Source organism: Ctenopharyngodon idella, chromosome 3 (genome assembly GCF_019924925.1).
Source record: "Ctenopharyngodon idella isolate HZGC_01 chromosome 3, HZGC01, whole genome shotgun sequence".
Taxonomy (NCBI): domain Eukaryota; kingdom Metazoa; phylum Chordata; class Actinopteri; order Cypriniformes; family Xenocyprididae; genus Ctenopharyngodon; species Ctenopharyngodon idella.
This window is the reverse complement of record NC_067222.1, coordinates 50,329,332-50,335,331: the sequence shown is the minus strand read 5'-3', so window position 1 is coordinate 50,335,331 and position 6,000 is coordinate 50,329,332. Positions and strand designations below refer to the sequence as shown.

Genomic DNA, 6,000 nt, shown 5'->3' with positions numbered 1-6,000 from the left:
CTTGTGTTAGGCTACATGAGAAAATGATTTTTGTCTACCTCATGTAAGAGATTTAATGTGGGTGCAGGTCGGGTCGCATTTGTTGTCAAACTGGTCAGGTCAGGTACGGCTAAAATGACTGTTTCTATTGGATATTGGGTCGGGTATGCTGTTAATAACTGCGGGGCGGGTATGGGTTTATCAAACAGGACCCATGCAGGACTCTGCACTGCATTGTGTTCATCAATGTCTGCATTTACTGAACAACCAACACTTATGAAGTAGGCTAAAGCTGACAGCATACTTTATTGATTTGAAACAACTCATTTACAATGCAACTATCAAAGGGAAAGTGTATTTGTTAGTGTATATTGAGATTAGCAGATTTCAAAATGTAAGTGATAGCAATAGATAAGCGAAATAAAAAAAAAATTGACAAGCTGGAATTCTACGAATATTTGCAGCGTATTTTGGTACTGTGTGATATTATAATGCAAGATGGCTAAAACAATGTTATTTATGAATAGCCTGTCACACATTGCCTGGCACCCAAAAAGCATCCCCAAAAACAATTCTGGAGCTGTCAGACAATGGTTCTACTTTTGCAGGGTCAAACACATGTTTGTCAACAGCAGCATGAGCACAGGTGCAGTTCTCAGTATCCAGCAGGAAAGCCAAAATTCCTGTAGTCAGATTCAGCACAGATTTTGTCCCCCTGTCGTACAACCGCCTGGACCACTGATAATTCAGTTTTGTTATCTATATTATGATTCTTCTGCTCCAAGCCATGTTTTACATTCTGCATTCATAAACACAGCACAGAGAGAAAATTAGTATAATTATCACTCTTTTGACTTTGTGAATCTAATTTAGATGACAGACTTTTGTTGTCAAGTGTAAGGATCCTACCTCATCAAAGTTATTTTCTATATTTGTCACATTTCTCGGGACCTGAACTCTGGGTTCTGAAACAGATTTCTGCAGGTCATAGTCAAAGAACAGATAGTCCAGAATCACCTGAATTAAGAAAGACAGTAGAGAGAAACAGGTTTTTATATAAAAGACAAATAGATTTAAAAATCAAACAAACCTATTTTATTTATTTATTAAAACACACACAGCAAAATACCCAGTGTTAAAGTCGGTATGAAACAGAAGTTGCGATTGTCTCTACTGTGACGTCTATCTGAGTGAAACGACATCTGAAATCAGAGGGCGGAACTTAATTTCGTCCTTCAGGAATTGATTGGATCGTTGGAAGTTGGGCGTTGCTAACAAAATGGAGGCAGATATGAATGACTCACTCTGAGCACCCTCACGTTACTGTAAAAACTTTATTTATTGAGGATGATGAGGACGGTTAACGGCACTAAACAGCGAGAAAGCGTGCGCAAGAGAGACTGACTGGCGGCGCGTTGGTGCAGAGCGAGCAGGTAAGAGCAAGTGTTTTCGGTTGTGCTCCACGTTTTCTTGCTCTGCTCCAGTGGACACAGCCTGACTGACTGAGCGTGTCACAGGTTCCTTTCCATGTTCGAGGGTACTGTACACCCCAATGACTGGCATCAGCGGTGGTTAATGCATTAATCTCTATAAAGTGAAGCTTACCCCAGCGACAGCATTTACCCCATACGTCACTGCAATTCCAGATAGCTCCACCCTCGCGCCATAGCATGTGACAGGAAGAGAAGATGAGTCGTTTTGAAGGGGGAGGGGAGGTTAATGTTTTTGATTAAAGATTATGAGGACACATGAATTCTAAAAATAATAATGAAGTGCACGGATAAATTATTGATAATAAATACTACAATAGTCCATAAAAAAATAAGAATTGTCAATTTTGATTTCATGCCGACTTTAAATTAACACCCCTCAGTGTACATATGTGTCCACACTACAGGGTGTGAAAAGTAACACTGAAGCAGTGTTTGTCAGAAAAAAAAACAAAAAAAACCAGAATAATAATCCAGAATAATCAACTGTAAACATATTGATATTGCTTTCTGTTATGTGCTGTAGTCATGTTATGTAAAGTTGAGAAATGCTTTAATTGAACAACTCTCTTCAGTGTTTCCCAGCTAACAGAATTTTGTTATAAAAACGTTCTCTAAATATTCAATGTTGGTTCTGGGAATGTAAAAAAATATCCAGTTTTCTTGATGTTACAGGAACATGTTTTAAAGGTATAATGTTCCTCAAATGTTCTTTCAACTTAATTTTGATTTAAAATTCAACATTCTAGGAACGTTGATTTGTAACATTCCAAGAACATGAAAATGTCTGGTAGTACTTTATAATAACTACACACTATGAAGCATTAGTTAAGCATTAGTAAATAGTCAATTCATCATTTATAAGGACATTAATAAGCAGTTTCATTCATAGACATTAAAAAGCAGTTTATAAATACAGATATAAATGCTTTGTTCATGATTTATAAGCACATCTATAATGAGTTTAATAATTGTATTTTCATACTTTAATGATCAATTTATCATTTTATCATCACTAAATTAAGTATTACAATATTTACAAACTAGTTATTTAGGAGTTGTCAGGGGTTCATAAGATCATTTAAGAAGTGTAAGTAAATGATTATTAAAATATTTAAACATACATTTATAGATCTTATCATTTAGACATACAGTAATAGTTACTCAGTGTGTTAATAAATGCTTTATTAACACATATTCTTACTGTAATTCATAATTAATTCAGGTTGTTATAAAACATTTACTAGTGGTCAGTTAACTATTTTTGACTATTTGTTGAATTTTGGCACTCCTTTAATCTGGTGTTGGCACTGGTAAATTTTTATTCAGCAATGTTTACACTTTACAGAGATTTATTTTTATATCAGATTGTAAAGGCTTGTAAAGGTTTCATTTTACTGCAGTTTTGTTTTCTGGAGGAGTACAGGAATTTTTATTTTCTGTGACATTGCAGAGGTTTATTTTTAATTTTATATCAAGTTACCCATGTTACAACCACGCCTTCCTGGACTGTTTCCCAGAATCCTCCCTGTTCCTCACCTGAACTCGCTTCCCTCGTCAGCTTTCCCGCCATCCCTGGATTCCCTGCACCTGTGTATTGTCATTAGCACTCCCTTTAAGTTGGACTCACTCCTAGCACTCCCTGTCTGTTCTATTGTTTATCTTATGTTGTATTGTAGCCCTGCTTTTTGTGATTAAACCCATTTGATGTTGAAGCCCGTGTCTGTGCTCTCTCTACTACACACGACCGTAACAACCCATCGTAAAGTTTCTTTTTTGCTTGAAATAAGTATTTCTATGTTCTGTATCCTTTAAATCTCCTTCATAAAAGCTTTACGAGGCATATATAGTCCTCACTTTAGATGAGCTCACAAAAATATTTAACTGACAACTACTAAATATTTTATAACTACCTGAATTAATCCTGAATTACAGTAGGAATATGTATTAATAAAGCATTTATGAACTATATGTCAAAATAATAAGTTGCATAAATGTATGTTTAAATAGTTTATTAATCATTTACTTACACTTCCTAAATGATGAACCACACCACAAACAAAAATGGTGCTAAATAGCACTAAAAGTGGTTAATTGGCTTGTAATCATATATAGGGGAACCACTTTTAGTGCTATTTAGCACCTATCTTTAAAGGTTCTACAGCACCTTGGTCAAATGGTGCTATGTAGAACCATAAGACTCATGTGGGGGCCCTGGAATATTTCCTAATAGGGCAAAAAGGTTGAGAACCATGTTATCTTCAGGAAAATACACTGTATTTTAATGTCATTTTTAATCCTGTCCCCAACTACTCTGTAAAAAAAGAAAAGAAAAAGAAACTCATAAAAAAACAGTTAAATGCATGGCAGCACACAGAGCCAAACGTTCACCATTAATGAAAATAATAATTTATTTGTTTTGTTCCCAGAACCAACACTGAATATTTAGAGAATGTTCTTGTAACAAAATTCTGTTAGCTGGGTTTTTGTTACCTGAGCAACTGATGTGGTGATATTTGTCCCACCTGCACCTCCAACCACCATTTTGACTTTTCCGCTGTCTTTGTCCAATATTATTGTGGGAGACTGTGATGAAAGTGGCCTTTTACCTTGTCAAAACAAATAGTATTTGAACATGTGAACATTTATGTGTATATACAGGTGGTTTTATTTGTACTTAATATTGTAACTTATTGAAACTCATTGAAATTGCATACATTTTTTTTTTTTACCTGGTTTAATTAGGTTGTTTTTGTTAACTTCATTGAGAACCGAATTAGGATCACTGAAATCACACATCTGGTCATTAAATATAATGCCTGTTGAGCGTGACATCACCCCAGAACCAAAGCTGTGAGAACAAAAAAAAGATCCAAACAACAAGATTGAAAAGAAAAACAAAGCAACGGAGCAGAGCATAAATATACACAGCAAAATCTCCATTGTTAAATGAACACCCCTCAGTTTGTCCACACTACAGGGTGTTAAAATAACACTGAAGCAGTGTTGAAGTTAAGATAATTAAGTGATGATTAACCATTATTGAACACACCTGATGTTAATAAGCAAAATCATTGAAGGAAAAGAAACAGAATGAAAAAAAAGAGAGACACAACAACTACAAAGGACTTCCACTTATTGCACTTATTACTAACCAGTTTGACTTTATCTCTGTCATACATATAAAACCTCTTATTGAGAATTAACAGAAGTTTAGATATTGACATTTTAATAAAAGTTTAGTTTTAGTCACTATGATGGTGATCAGCATATCTTTAGTTGAATAGCAGAGAAAGGGAGCTTCTCGAATAAATAAGTGATTATTGCTCAATAGACTAGTCAGTCTGTAAAACGTTAGCATTTTTGTTAAGGAGTCGTTGCTATGTACATTTCGACATGAAACTGAGCTTGTGCAAAAAACTTACATCGACGACCCAGCATAATACGAAGACAGAAAGCGGCGAAAGAAAAATGGACGAACATATGCAAGACGATGACTCTCCTATTTCACTGAGTGCACTTAGAACGGAACTGCATACAAACTGAGAGGCTGTGATTAAGGACATTAAGTCACAAATAGAAAATCTACATCTGGAGATGCAAAAGAATCGAGAAGAGATGAAAGAAGACCTGTGCGTGCTGCGAGAGGAAATCTTTCCTGAGCTGGCCGCCTTACACAAACTGCATGCCGAATCAACGAGTGAGTGCACGGAGATGGGGAATGCACTGAGTGACACAGTGGACAGGTTGGCAGCACTAGAACAGGTCATGAAGTCATAACCAAAAATCACAAGAAAATGCATGAAAAATGTATGGATTTGGAGAATCGTAGCCAGAGACAGAATTTAAAATTCGTTGGGGTTCCAGAAGGAGTAGAGGTGGGAAGCCTGATTAGTTTCATTAAAGACCTGCTGTTGGAGTTATTCGGAGCCGATGACTCCAGTATGACTGTAGACCGCACGCACAGGACTCTCACGCTGAAGCCAGGAGGGAGGCCCGAGCAATAATTGCTCGTTTTCATTATTTTTCTGACAAGGAAAAAATCCTGAAGCTGTCAAGACATAAAGGGCATCTCTACTACAAGGGATCACCTGTGCACATCTTCCCCGATGTGAGTCCAGAGGTTGAGTGGACTCAACCTCACACATTTTAGAGTGGCCTTTTATTGTGGCCAGCCTAAGGCACACCTGTGCAATAATCATGCTGTCTAATCAGCATCTTGATATGCCACACCTGTGAGGTGGATGGATTATCTCGGCAAAGGAGAAGTGCTCACTAACACAGATTTAGACAGGCCTTTTGTGTACATAAGGTCTTAGATCTTTGAGTTCAGCTTCTGAAAAATGGGGGCAAAAACAAAAGTGTTGCATTTATAATTTTGTTCAGTGTAGTGAGAATGCAATTGCAGAGCTCTCTAATTAAATTACAGAGCTCTGCAATTATACATATCTTTAATGTGATTTTTTTTTACTAGTAAAATTTCAATTGGAGAGCTCTGCAGTTGCATTTTTACTAGTAAGAATTGAATTAG

General features: G+C 36.4%; 1 pseudogene; it reads right to left on the bottom strand.

Moving 5' to 3' along the window:
* Positions 1 to 522: 522 nt before the first annotated feature.
* The window catches only part of LOC127508797 (glutathione hydrolase 1 proenzyme-like), a 41,864-nt pseudogene continuing 36,386 nt past the window's right edge, over positions 523 to 6,000 (bottom strand).